Here is a 15,664-nt window from a genome sequence, read left to right on the forward strand (position 1 = left end):
ACCTTACTGTTGTGTGTGAACAGTTATTTCATTTAATATTGTATTATCTTTTGCAGGGAGCAAATGTCCCACCAAAACAAGTTCCTTCCCATGACTATTTAGCAGAGCCACTGTCTTTGCGACTGAGCTTAGCACCGCCCAAAACAATTGTGATTGGTTTAAAGAAATGCCAACAAACCCAAGTTTTGTTTTTCTCCTATCCAGGAGTGTATGTGTGAAGGGGCCAGACCTTCCTCCACAGCGCTGTTGAAATAGGTCAGGCATTGCGAGACTACTTCTTTGATGATGTCGCAGCTTAATATATGATGTGTAATATACGGTTATTTTGCAACCATATATTACATCATGTATATATTATGTGTTGTAACTGCACAAATAAGCGTGCTGGCTTAACGGCAGTAGGCCTCTGGCATTACCGTACATCTATGGCAACGGCTTTTACAAGTTCACCTGAAACTCCCAAACAGCAAGTTAGTCTGTTCTCTCTTTGTGGACATTTTGTACAACTCCGTGGTCATTTTGCGTCTCTTTATGGTCATGTCGTTTCATTTTGCATCTCATTGTGGATGTTTTTGCATCTCTTTGTGGTCGTTTTGTCTTTCTTTGTGGTTGTTTTGTGTCTCTTTGTAGTTATTTTTTAGTGTCTTTATGATCATTTTGCATCTCTTTGTAGTCGTTTTGTGTAACTTTGTGGTTGTCTTGCATCTCTGTGTGGTCTTTATGCATCAATTGACTTTCCAACAAGAAATGTTAACAGTCATTGTGGCTCTGGTCTGGGAGCCCATTCAGTAATCCACAAGTCCATCCAAAGATTTCCCCCATTTGTATACTGTATCACATCAAGACTCCAAACTAGGGGTTTGAACTACGGTTTGGATCAGATCACGGTTTCAAGTCACGGATCGGATACATTTTCAGATCAGCACAAAAAAAAAAGAGGGACGATATTTTTTTTTAAAATACTTTCCATTTATTACTTAAAGAACTGTAATAAAACACTGCGCGTTGGGAGCGGAGTTGGCTTTCCCAGGGCAAATAAAGGATTTTCACACCGGAAATGCGTGTTCCTTGGGAGTGTTTTAATCCAAACCACAATCTTTTTCCTAAACTTAACTAGTTGTTTTGGAACTGTCGTCGCCGAATAACTCTCACTTTTTGTCGCCAAAACTTAACCGTAATGTCCGCCCAAACGACCGGCAGCTCGCGGTGCCCTGTACCCAGCTCAGAGCCCCCTGTTCTCAGGTAACTCAACTACCAACTGCAGCTGATACGACGGCGCTCTGTAGCCGGCGTCACGGCTTTTTGAGTTTTTCTGCTCCTCCAGTAGCCATGACCGTCTCTATCAACTGATTTTAACATGTTCCGTTCACGTGAACAGAAAATTGTGTCGCCTCCATAGAGATTTATCAGCCTACTTTAAGTAACAACGACTATTATTATGGTACAACTTTGCAATTAATCCGTGGTTTACATGCATTCCGAATCGTGAGGGTTGATCACGGTTTTCAGATTGCCTCATTCATTTCATTAGGTACCCTGGCATTGAGTTTGAATCCAAAATATTGCCAAAAAGGTACTTTTCATAGAAACATATCTTTTGGTATGTTCATGCCTGGTGTCCACACTACTCCGGCAATTTAGAACCCCTAAAAAATTGCTGGAAATGCTGCTGACCCTGTTTAAGTTTGAAACCCCCAGGTATGGAGTTGTACTCTGGGCAGGCAGAAACAAAGACCTTTCGAAAGACAACGCAGGTTGGCTTTCTGAATGGGTCTCATCAGTCCGGCCATGTCCTTCTCTGATTTGGTACGCCAGTAGTTAATTCCACATAGATAACCAGCCTGTTCTCATGAACCATTCGTTCAAAAAGCTACAGAAAGCTAAGCACTGTAATTCGTCAGCATTCCACTTTTTTTTTTGCTGTATGCACCACATTGACTGCCTCTGTATAAAAATACAGCTGGCCACGTAGGGTGGTGGTTGGGGAGGATGGGTAGGCGTTAAAACACAGGACTTTAAAGCCAGAGAGTGGAGTTCGCTTCCCGGGGAAAACTATAGACTAGGAAATGCGTGTTCCTTGGGAGTGTTTTAATCCAAATCACGTACTGTTTCCTAATCTTAATTTGTCATTTTGGTGCCTAATCTTAACTTTCGTTGCGGCATAACGCCTGTATTTCGTGGACTAAATTTAACCGTAATATCCGCCAAAACGAGTGGCAGCACAAAGTCACCCATTTTCAACTAAACGCATCTACTAACTGCCGCCGATACGACCGAGCTGTGACAAAGCTCTGTAGTGGCTTAAACAACTAGAAACTGCTGCTCTGCGTCATGGAGCTCTGTAGCCAGCCAGCGTCACGTGACCAGCCGGTGGTCTCCTAATTTCATAGGGTATCATATGTTTTGGTGTGCATACATTTTCGTATGATATCGTCATAGACATCATAAACAGGATATCATACGGACCCTTCGTGAGAATGCGTTGGGATAACTAATTAACTGCCTACATGTGCAGAAGGGAAGCTGTTGACCTGAAACGCCCATGTCCAGCCGAGTTATAGGTGTTGTCCTAAGTTTTGCAGCTCTGCTGAGAATTGCATCCACAAGAGAAACTAATGACTTTTAAGGCAAAGTATTGTTTAAAAAATATATAATCTTCTTTGTCATGTTGATCAGCGATGGTAAATGATCTGAAGTCGTTTAGAGTCATCAATGTTTGCGCTTAGGTGTAGGTATGTTAGTATGAAGATCATTTCTGATGAGGAGCCTAAATGCTTGTGTGGACAGAGATCGTTTTTGTTACCAAACACTGCTTGAAAATGAAAACGTAGTAGGGTGGATGTAGCCTAAGTCTCTATGATTGTATACAACACATTAACAATATGATCTATCTGATTATCTTAATGTTTTACTGAAATATATGTACATTTCATTTAATATTTTATGTGTGAATCACATTTTGCTGTATTTTAAAGTAAGTATAAAGACTGGTATTTCAACCGTCTTTGACATGCATTACAAAACAAAGAATGGTTATGAGTCTACACACGCTTCCTGTTCTTTAAAGAGCAAGTTACACTTTACAGTACTATATTCATGTTAAATAAAGATATCCCTTTATTTTAGGTAAGAGACTACATTCATACATTCACAACCTTTCAGTCATACTTTCCTCAGCCATACAAGACATATCCCCTGGCCAAACATTATTCTCTTTTCTGTGAAATCCTCAGTGGAGTGAAAAAGTTGCCTTAGTCGAGGCTTTTTGTAAAAAAAACATTTTTAGGGCATGATATACATATATCCAGGAATGACAGCTTTTAGAGTAAAGTATGGATCATAATTTAAAGAGTAAAGTACTACAACAAACTCAATTGATTACTTGATGCTTAAAATAGACAGAGCACATCATCCAGATATCTGTACCATGTCAGAATTCTGGAATGAAAGGGATTTTTTTTTCATAACAAAACCGTGCACAAAGGAGCCGGCATAAAGATTTGCACCCTTGTGCCATTTAGATGTAGAATGAACTCACCAATGAGGTTGAAATAGATCAAGTTACAGTATGAGATGCGCCACAATCAGAATCATTACTTTTCAAGTCTCGAAATAAAACAAAAAATGTTATCTACTTTCATATGCATTTCTGCGTTTCCTAATGTGCAAACACTCTGGAAGTTTGATCATGGCACACGCTGCCACAAGATATGACCTAAGACACTACACAGACTTTATGGACAATGATGTTTTCAGATGGACTGAGACACTGAGTTCAACTCTGCAACGAGAGCTGTTACTGTAACGACAGTCAAGTGTCACAGAGTCCCCAGATTAGGAGCCCCAGAATACTATGGGCTCCTACCTTGTTTACCATCGAGAAGAGAAGAGAAGACTAGAGAAGAGAAGAGAAGAGAAGAGAAGAGAAGAGTAGAGAAGAGAAGAGTAGAGAAGAGAAGAGAAGACAAGAGAAGAGAAGAGAAGACTAGAGTAGAGAAGAGAAGAGTAGAGAAGAGAAGAGAAGAGAAGAGAAGAGAAGAGTAGAGTAGAGAAGAGAAGAGAAGAGAAGAGAAGAGAAGAGAAGACAAGAGAAGAGAAGAGAAGAGTAGAGAAGAGAAGAGAAGAGAAGAGGAGTAGAGAAGACTAGAGAAGAGAAGAGAAGACTAGAGAAGAGAAGAGAAGAGAAGAGTAGAGAAGACTAGAGAAGAGAAGAGAAGAGAAGAGAAGAGAAGAGAAGAGAAGCACAATTAATCACAATTTTATCGAAATTGCAAAATGGACTAATGCAATATCCAAATGAGAAGAGAGGAGAAGAGAAATCAAAAGAAAAAAAGAAGAGAAAAGAGGAGGAACAAAGCCCCTGGCAGCAGCAGCAGTATGGACCAGAACAGTCCCACAGATACAGATACAGCAGAGAGAGTCCTGTCCTGTCCTGTCCAGTCCTGTCCTGTCCTGTACTGTACTGTAGCCTACTGTCCTGTCCTGTCCTGTCCTGTATTGCACTGGCATGTCCTGTCCTGTCCTGTACTGTCGTGTCCTGTCCTGTCCTGTATTGCACTGTCCTGTCCTGTCCTGTACTGTTGTGTCCTGTCCTGTCCTGTATTGCACTGTCCTGTCCTGTCCTGTCCTGTACTGTCCTGTCCTGTCCTGTCCTGTCCTGTCCTGTCCTGTATTGCACTGTCCTGTCCTGTCCTGTCCTGTCCTGTCCTGTCCTGTACTGTTGTGTCCTGTCCTGTCTTGTCTTGTATTGTACTGTACTGTCCTGCACTACTGTACTTTACTGTATGTTGGATGTTGGCGAGGCTCTGGAGTGATTGATAAAAAACAGAAGAGAGGCTGTCTGACTGAGGCTCTCTCCTCTTGGGCCCATCCTCCTGTTTAACAAGCGGCCGTGTGGTAATCTCCTCTGTTTATTCGCTCGTTTTGCTCCATATGGACACACGCAGAAAATGAAAATGCATCAGAGTGTGCTGCTGTATTACAGTATCTGTTTTATTCACAGCCTGGAGATCTTAAGCGTGCTCTGTTCTGATTTGGAGCCGTAGCTCTGTGAAATGTTGAGTTCAGAATCTATGAGGAAAATTCCATCTCGATAAAAAAAAAAAAAAAAAGAGAACCAAGATGGAAAAATGATGGAAGAATAAAAACAGATGTTTGTTTTTTTTCTCTCTGCAATATGGCATTTATTCACTCACACACTACTTTCATTTAGTTTCAATTAATTCGATTGCTGGCAAAATTTGGCAAACCTTAATTAAAATAAGACATTAAATCCTTTTTAGCTGAATTATCAAAGTGCTCTGTGAATTATCAGCTTCGCGCACATGTTGTAGCAGTGTCCCTGCACTCAGAAGATTGTGCATCCTGCGCTCTGTTTGACTGAACTACAATAAAACTTTGGTCCCAACTGTCTCTTTCTGTTCGGAAGCTCCAGTAAACCTCTCCAGCCTGAACTGTACTCCTTTCAATGCGCTGTTACTAAAATCTGATCTAACATAAAAGCGTTCCGGTGAGCCCTGCTGGAAAGCGTTATATCTGGGAAGGTGAATGCATGCCTTTACTAAACTCCAAGTTACTCAGGCGACCGCAGAAAAACCAAGACACTCGGATGAGGGTCCCGAGCCCAGATTAACCCGGGGAAGACGCAGCGCTACGCGGGTTCAATGCAGGTCTCTGCTCCGGTCTCGCATGCATACATAAAATGACACCTCTGCACACACAAAAAATGCACCTAGAAGATAATGAAGAGGAATCAACCTACCGGCTCCTGTGGTCCGCTGCAGCGAGGCTGCTCGGTTGATGGATGTGGAGAGAGGACGGTGTGTGCGCTCAGAGAGACGCGCTGGTCAGTTTGAATGCGCAGGCTTCCCCGTGGTGCACCGCTGGAGAAATCAGTCTCTCTCTCTCTCTCTCTCTCTCTCTCTCTCTCTCTCTCTCTCTCTCTCTCTCTCTCTCGTCAGTCCTGCCCACCGTGTTTCCCGGTGAGCGGTACAATGAGGAGGGAGGGAGGACCGAGAGCTGCTGCGCGGCTCCACAGGGCTCATCCCCGGTCACACAGCGAGTCAGCGACAGAGAAAGGCTCCCACTGGGGCCACCAGGGCCGTGACCAGGGTTTTATAAATACTGAGGTTCAAGGGCGTAGGTTTAGTTTCAACATTGCGGGACACACACACACACACACACACACACACACACACACACACACACACACACATTCTATCGGTGGTGTCTGGGGGTCCTCCCCCATAACATTGTCAAACAGTGTCAAACACTTCATGTCCTGCATTCTGATGAATTTCTATGCAAAAATCGATGGTGCAAATGTCTTTATTTATGTAAAGGAAGTTTTCTGCATATTCAAAACATCACACGTGTTCTGTGATGTTTTTTTTTTTTTAGGAATCGACAACAAATCCGTCAGAGAATGAGACCTTGTTAAAGCCAGACGCTACAAAGTTTAAATCTACATAAATCTTTGTTTTTTTCACGCTCCTCTTGTGTTCTTTACCCCCCCACCCTCCCCGAGTGTTACACAAGTAGACACAGTTCTTGTTTGCCGCACAAATCTACCTCTTCTAAATAATGTGGGGGTCAAATCCCCTGCATCCTCCCCCCCAGCCCCCCACTCCGAAATCTAAGCCTATGCATGAGTCCATTATTCCCCCACAACCCCAAACAAATATTTGAATTGTGGTCTTTCACATTCATTCTACTGATCAAATATGTTTTCTGTTCATTTAATCTTCCAACATGATGATTGAGAGGCCCTTTCAAAGCCGATGCCACGCTGACAAGAATAGCATCATTTAATTAAAACAAAAAACTGTTTTGTTTATGTGGCCTATTTATTTTATGTTGGTAGAAATATTCAGATCTCAAAATACTCCATTACAAGTACAAGTCCCATGTGCAAATTGTTACTGAATTAGAAGTAGCCTACAGTATTAGCTGATAAAAAAATACTTCTCGTTAGGCAGATTGACCCCTGTCTAGGTTGCATTATATTATTATGGATGCATCGCTGTATGCAACAATTTATGTTGTAGCCTACTAATACACTTTACATACTGTTGGTGTTTAATCTATGACATTGCATCATATTTAATAAACTGATCATCAAACCTCAATCTTCAAAGTAAGCAGCACTACTGTAAAGTAAATGTAGAGGAGTAGAAGTATCATCAAGTGCCAGACAATGTTCAAACTGTTCATGCAATACAGTAACTTGAGCTATTTTAATTAGCTGGATACATGGTTATACGTAATTTGTATCTCCATGTGTACTTCGTCCACAGCAATCAGTCCCAAAACGTCCCAGTTAGAGAGTAAATGCCGTAAACATATTTGTTGTAAATCTTTATAATCATTCCTCAAAAGAACCAAGCAGGCCTGCCTTGTGATCCAAATCTTCTTCAAACCTTTCAGCGTGTAGCTTCCTAGCTTGAAATATGTTTTTTTCTTTCAGAATTTTTGAACAGCAACACACAGAGAGCGGAAAGTTGCGCTGGATGTCAGGCAGTTATCCTGGAAATGTACTTCTGTTGATCCAGACTGTCCCTGCAGGGACCTATCACTTCTTACAACCTGATTACAATTACAGGTCAACTTCTTTAGAGGCATGCACCATTTACAGTAAGTTAGTGCATGCATCTGCCTCCTCTCTCTAATTTCTCGAAATCCCTGGTAGGGACAAAACAAGTCAAAGGACAAACATAGCATGGACAGATTATGAGACAATGGGCCCCATGCAAGAGACAGAAACATAAAAGGCCCGCCTGCTACCTGCAGTACAAAAGCACCCGTCCCCTGATGTTATTCTGAATCTTTTTCTATGATGTGATGGTGCAGGTTAACCCTAACTGTTACGTGTTGCTATTGGTTGAAAACTGCTCCTGAACCTTTGTGTGTTCATACTGGAGATAAAAAGAGACTTCCACACTGATACACCTCTCACCTCTGTTAGATTGGAGTTTTTCTGTGGCTGTTGGCCCTGACATGTCTGAGTTCACTGCCTTATCATGTGAGGTGACCCAGGGTTCAGTTCTGGGACCGATTGATTTTATTCTCCCTTTATATGCTTCCACTTGGACACATTATCAGTAAATTTAAAGGTATTTCATAGCACTGCTATGCAGATCACATTCAATTGTATTTGTCTTTTAAACCTGACCATTCTGATAATTTAATTGTTTTACAGGAGTGTCTGTCTGTTATAAAAGACTGGATGGCCAGTAACTTTCTTCAGTTAAATGCCGACAAAACTGAGGTTCTGATTGTTGCTGCAGACAGCATTGTTTCTGAGGTGGCTAGCAGTATTGGGTCTGAACTCCAACGTGCGTTCCAGCCTGAGAAATCTTGGTGTGACTTTAGATCAGGCTTTGAGCCTTGACAAACATGTTTAAGTCCTCAGAAACATTGCAAAACTTAGGCGTGTTGTATCCTACGCTGAGTTAGAAATGACTATACATGCCTTTGTTTCCTCGCGTTTGGATTACTGTAATTCCCTTTTTACTTGCCTCAGTAAATCAGCTGTAGATGGTTTACAATTGGTCCAGAATGCTGCTGCTAGGCTGCTGACAAGATCAGGGAGGTCATGATATATATAACCCCTATCCTGGCCTCTTTACACTGGCTACCGGTTCAATTCAGGATCCAGTTCAAGATTCTTGTAATTATACACAGAGCCATCAATGGCCATGCAACGGCCTAGTGATCTGTTGCACCCGTATGTTGTCAGCAGATCTTTGAGGTCCTCTGATCAGGGCTTACTGGCTGTTCCCCGTACTAAGCTGAAAACTAAAGGTGACAGAGCTTTTGAAACAGTTGCTCCTAGACTTTTAAGAGTGGCTGCCTCTGTTGAAATCTTTTAAAAAAAAACAGCTAAAGACACATCTTTTTAGTCGGGCATTCATTGCTGACTGTATTATTTTATATTTATGCTTTTGTGTTTTACTACGATTTATTGTGATTTATTGTGCTTTTTATGACTATTGATCTGTTGTAATGTATGTATTTATTTGGCCTGTGAACCACTTTGTGACTCTGTCTGTGATAAGTACTATACAAATAAACTTTACTTACTAACTTACTTACCAGCGGTGCAAGAAGTATTCAGATCCTTTACTCTAAGTAATGTACATGAATGTGAAAACACATCATTACAAGTCCTGCATTCAAAATCCTAATTCAGTAAATGTACAGAAATATTTTCAGCAAAATGAACTTAAAGCATCAAAAGTAAAAGTGCACGTTCTGCAGAAATATGCTGCGACTGACATAGTATTATACATGACATTATTAAATTGTCAATACTGATGCATCATTGTATTAGCAGCATTTTACTGTTGAAGCTGCTTGAGGAGGGTTTCCCAATCTGGGGGTCGGGCCCCTCCACAGGATCACAAGATAAATCTAGGGGGCGTCGTGTGATGATTAATAGGATTATACAGTTATTGAAATGAAACCATGTGAGATGTTTTTGGGCGAGGGGGTGGCTCACTGGTGGAACTGCCAACAACTCATAGACATCAGAAACGTGACAGTAGACACAAACAAAATATGTGTTTTTTCATGTAAAATCTGGATCTGAAATATAACTGCACACATGCTCCAGCACTCAGCTCACCGGAGCAGTTGGGGTTAATGGTTGGTGTCAGTGACGGACTGGCCATCTGAAATTTGGGCAAATGCCAGAAGGGGATTCCAGTCACATGCTTGCTTCTTGAACCCTTAAGCCACCACTCCATATATATATATATATATATATATATATATATATATATGGAGTGGTGGCTTAAGGGTTCAAGAAGCAAGCATGTGACTGGAATCCCCTTCTGGCATTTGCCCAAATTTCAGATGGCCAGTCCGTGATATATGTATCATTGTTGAACATGACATGGCATCTTTGATCAAACTAAATTCAAACCAAACAGATCAATAAATTGTGTTTTATTGCGATAAGCTCCAGTCTGTTAAATCTTTACACCTGTGCTGAAATGAATAAAAGGGATTGACTCCCCACATTATTGGCCGTGTAAGGGATAATCAGTCACATTACAGCGTATCACCACCTCTGCTCCTGTTTATCCGCAGGTAATTGGACTGGGATTTAGGCTGCTAATGAGCTAAACAAATAGACCACAGTCTGAAGCTCACACGCATCCATAACCACCCAAGTTAGGATTGAAGCTTCCAGAGTCTCAGCTTGGAGGGAGTCCGCCATCTGCTGGCCATAAGTTATGGCAAATCAATGATTTAGAATCTACTGCACCCAGCCACTCACTCATTTCAAGTCAAGAACATTATGGGGTGGCAGTAGCTCAGTTCTTAGGGAGTTGGGTTGGGAACAGAATCGAGACTTGAACCGCGACCATGACGTAAGTTAGGGGCTTTTCCTTTTCCAAACACAACCAATCAAAATGCTACACTTATTCACCAGGTCACACACCCACTCCTTACATGTGTGAACACTAATTGCTTAACTGATCACTAACCAACCACTGCTTTATAGTGTAGGCCTATAAATAGGTCAAAGGTCAGATTACCTGCTTTGAACAATGGATACCAACAATAGACAGAGAGCAAGGGGAGGAGGAGGGAGAGGCAGGGGACAACGAGGACGTTCAGAAGTTCAAAGAGGAAGAGGAGGAGGAGGAGGAGGAGGGCAAAGAAGAGAAGGAAGGAGAACCATCTCTGATGAGATCAGGGTCACACTTATTGACCCCCTTGTACGGCAGCCTCAGCCACAGAGTATGAATGTTGTGGGTGGTGCCTGTAATATGGAAAAGCACTTTGAGTAGTCGTTAAGACTAGAAAAGCGGCATATAAATACAGTCCATTTACACACACACACACACACACACACACACACACACACACACACACACACACACACAAATGTGTTCTTTATTCTAAAAATGATACCTTTGGTTTACATGTTTTTGTTTTTCTTCTTCTTGTATGCTAGTGTATGCAACCCTGTGCTACTGGCACAACAACAGTGATGTTTTGCCAAATAAATATTTTCAGTTTTAACATTGCATTGGTGTTTACACTGTACCTCTCAACCCCTCTCATAGATTACTTTCACTGTAGAACATTGTATGGACATATGTACGTATATAAGCTTATGAAAGACAAAAGAGTTTTAGATTTAGAACAACAGTGTAGAGCAGGTATCTCCAAAAATGTACCGTTGTGAAAAAAGTGTTTGTCAATTGATGCAAATGCTTCATTTTGAGATGTGTTTGTTACATTTTGAAGGAGATGTGAGGCATTTTTTTTGCCTGTAATAGTGGGATGGTGGGGTATTAACTCTGGCAACTCCTGCCCTTGGCTCCATTATCCAATAGATTTCACATCCTGTTCAGTCTACCATTTAATGATAGATGTACACCTAGTCTAGATTGACCACATATTGTATATATCTGCCCCATGTCCTTGTCTAATATGACTGATGAAGCCACAGTATTGTCAGTATGTGTTTGCACTAATAAAGACTGCAGATCAATCAGTGTTCCAGTCCCTTCTCTCTGATGTGTCACAATACATTTTGTAAGATTTGTAGTGGAATCGTAAACTAAATACAATTGTATTTTTGCAGATTTGTAACATATATCGTATTACCCTGCCCTATAATGCAGCAGATCCATCTGGTAATTAGACCAAACAGTGATTCTGTCACTCAATCAGCCCATGTTCTGTATTGATCACTTCATATCCATTGAACTTTGAGCAAGGGGAAAGATGGAAGGAAGACAACAAGATAGCAAAGGGAGAGTAATCTCAGCATCTGGCACGGTTGCATTTGCTTGCAGATGCCGGCTGCTGATTGGACAACCTGGAAGGAACACGTAGGACATATCAGACCTGCCTGTCAAATGTGATTAATGACCAACAGCAAAGCAGCTTACAGTGGCTTACAGTAATATTCTAAACAGGCCGTGAATTCCATCATTAGAGGACACTGCCATTGTCAGTCAGTTATAGTCAATTAACATCTGGGCAGTGGCGGATCTAGAAAATGTTACATGAGGTGGCAAAGGGGTAGTGAGAGATCTTGGCAGGGTGGCAGGGGAAGACAGTACATGGGAACCCCCATATGTAAACGCACTGCTATGCCCTACTATGCCCCGCAACACCCTGCTACGCCTTGCACTGCTACAGCTATTATTTCTAGTCATAGTTCCATTATCTTTCATGTTACTATAGTTGCCACCGTTCATCATACCAACTGCTATAATTATTATGAATCATAATTCTCTATATCTGTATATCTGTATCCGTCTCCGTGTCTCGACCGGCAGCATCAGATGCCCGTCCACCAAGAGCCTGGGTCTGTCCCAGGTTTCTGCCAAACCACTGTTGTACCAAATGTTTGCTGACGGGGGAATTGTTGGGTCACTAAACTATAGAGTGTGGTCTAGACCTACTCTATTTGTAAAGTGTCCTGAGATAACTCCTGTTATGATTTGATACTATAAATACAACTGAAATTAGCTGAAATTGAATTAAATGGCTGATACAGATAAATAGAAAATAGAACAGAATGTGTCTTATTAATCAGTAATTATGATCAAACAAAAGGTCAAACAAATGCTATGATAGAGAAACTGTAAAACATCATTAGATAATCTATGTATATATGTAAATCTTTACATATCTAACCCTATTACATATACAACCGAATGGAAATAGCCAAAAACTGAAAACATGTCATGTCACTGAGTGACATGACATGTTTTCACCGTCTGGGGCCAACCGGCCCCCAGACTGGGCCCCCACCTCTCCTCCACTCGCACGCTGAGCACCGGCTCCCCACAGGGCTGTGTGCTGAGCCCCCTCCTGTACTGTCTCTACACCCACGACTGCAGTCGGGCCCACAACTACAACCTCATCGTCAAGTTTGCTGACGACACCACAGTGGTCGGAGACGAGGCAGCCTACAGAGAGGAGGTCCTGAACTTGGCAGCCTGGTGCTCAGAGAACAACCTGGCTCTGAACACCAAGGAGATCATTGTCGACTTCAGGAAGCACAGCACCGACCTAGCCCCCCTGTACATCAACGGCGAGTGTGTGGAGAGGGTCCACACCTTCCTGGTTCTCACCGTCCTTATCTCCTGGACAGCGGTCATCTAGAAGGCTCAACAGCGGCTACACTTCCTGAGAGTCCTCAGGAAGCACAGCCTGGACTCCACCACCACCCTGGCTCTGATGTGTTTAACCTGCTGCCCTCAGGGAGGCGCTACAGGTGCATCAGAACAAGGACTAACAGATTCAAGATCAGTTTTTTTTCCAAAAGCCATAACCACTTTGAAATTACACATGCACTGAATTCACAGTCTAACCCCCCAACCCCTGGACTTCCTTCTACCCACCTACTGTGCAATATTTAATACTATTGATAATACTGTACTATTCCACTACTGTGCAATACATGTACACTGTGCAATATCATTACTCTCATTGTCCAATATCTATTACTCATTGAATATGATCACCACTATTGCGCAATATTCAAATAATGCGCAATAACCCACACTGCATATCACACTGTATATAAAACCATATTTATATTTTTATACGTATATAGCGTCTCAGAACTGTGCACCTTAACCCCCTTTTTTGCACTACTTATTTGATATCATGTTATGTTTATTTTACGTACATGTTGGCACTGGGAAAGGAGTTGCTTTTAATCTCATTGTACATGTATAGTGACAATAAAAGGCATTCTATTCTATTCTATTGAATACCTGACGTGAATGCAAAAGTCACCCCAGTGATGTGTTGACAGGCTGCAGTGAAACATTGTTACAGGAAGCTATATCTATATATATATATATATATAGAGCTGAAGGTCCAACCACTGGTGCCAGAAAAGCTGACACCACCCTGAGCCACTGCCCTTCTCCAGACACATACATGGGCTACAAACAGCAGAGCACATTTAAACATCAAGTGATGTTCAGGTGAACTAAAGGAAATATATGAAGCAATCAGGAAAACCAAACTGACGTCATCAGCTGCAGCCTGTCTGCGTCTTTCTCCAGAGCGTCAACCAATAGGAAAGAGTCCTCCGCCGGCTCGTAAAGTCCCCTCTTCCTGCGTGGAAGTAAACTGGTGTGGGATAACTTGCAGACATGTTCTCTTCAGTTACCAGACTCGCTATCCACCTGCACCTCGAGTCCTCGAGTGAGTCAGTCAGTCAGTCACGTTGTCATGAGTGGATCTGTAGCAGACGAGCGAATCCACAAAAGCAAATCCACAACAAAAGCCATGCTTTCACTTCTGAAATAACATGCTTATAGGTTATAGGTTTGGTGTATAGATGTAGCATATAAAACAAAACACAAAAGAAATATATATATTTATTCACTACGGGCATTAGGACTGAGTTTCCTTGGCAATTTAGTAATACTGACTCAAGTGACTCACACAACCCAGATCAGTTTAGTGAGTGACTCAGAATAACCCAAATCCTTAAAATGAATTGAGTTTGCCAGGCCTATTGTATACAACCTTGACGTACCTTCACCCCTTCATGTATGTTAATCAGTCTCCTCAAACAAAACAAAATACTTTTATAAAGGCAGATTAATAGTTTGAATATACTAACTTTTAATTTTAATTTTGGTGTACGTTCAGTTTAGTGTCCCAAATCCCACGCCAAGACCCGCCTCGAGTGGTTAAGGTTAGGATAGCTGATTGGTCAGGGGATAGGACCTGAACAAATGGGGTTATGTTACGGGGAATTTGGGACACTAAACTGCACGTATACCGACCCTTTATATTAATTTATTATATTGTTAATTTGTATAATTTTCTTATATTTGTTATTGTTTCATTTTAGATATTTGGTGTTTAACTATTTTTTTATGTTCTTACAAAGCTTTACGCATGTTAAGTTGGCTGAAAATAAAAGCAGTTGAAAGTGAGAGGACGTTTCTTTTTTTGCTGAGTTTATATAGTTTGCTCTGGCTCAATGAGTGTCACTGTGAGACACATCATGTCCCCAAATGTTGTAGAAATTAAATCCGTGCAGGGTTTGACCACGTAGATGTCCGGCAGGTTTAATCTTTAATGACCAAAATGTCCGTTGGGAAATATGCCCAATAAATAAATAAGTAAATCCAATATTAGCATAACAATGCGTAGCTATTTTACCTTAAAATAGCAGGTTCAACTCATTTTGATGCTACACTGACTTAAAGAGAATACAGAATAGACCCATTTTAGTTGTTAACATCATTTCTAATGTTACAAATGCAAAACAGTGCAAACGGATTTGTTTGCTCATTTCAAATATTTAACAGTTGTATTATCTTGAATGACTCCCGCTCTGGGAGAAATGTCCCACTCTGTCTCGGAGTTGGACATTAAGCTTGGGAGCTGTTGGGACGCTGCAAGTGGGTCCTCTGATTGGCCACCACTGCTTGAGAGAGAAGTTCAACCTCGATGACGGTTCATTTTCGGGATAGTTCTTGTGCCATTGGATGTTCCTCACTTTCCGCTTTCTTAGTGTTAACTTTAAACTCTGGTCGGATCGAGCAACATTAACTGGGAACCTCTGAGCAACGTTACACGCTGAAAATGGCAAGTTTGAAGGAAAATTGGGATTGTGCAACAAGGCAGGCCTGCTTGGTTCTTTCGGGGAATGGGTTAG

This window comes from Sander vitreus, chromosome 23 (genome assembly GCF_031162955.1).
Source record: "Sander vitreus isolate 19-12246 chromosome 23, sanVit1, whole genome shotgun sequence".
NCBI classification, from domain to species: domain Eukaryota; kingdom Metazoa; phylum Chordata; class Actinopteri; order Perciformes; family Percidae; genus Sander; species Sander vitreus.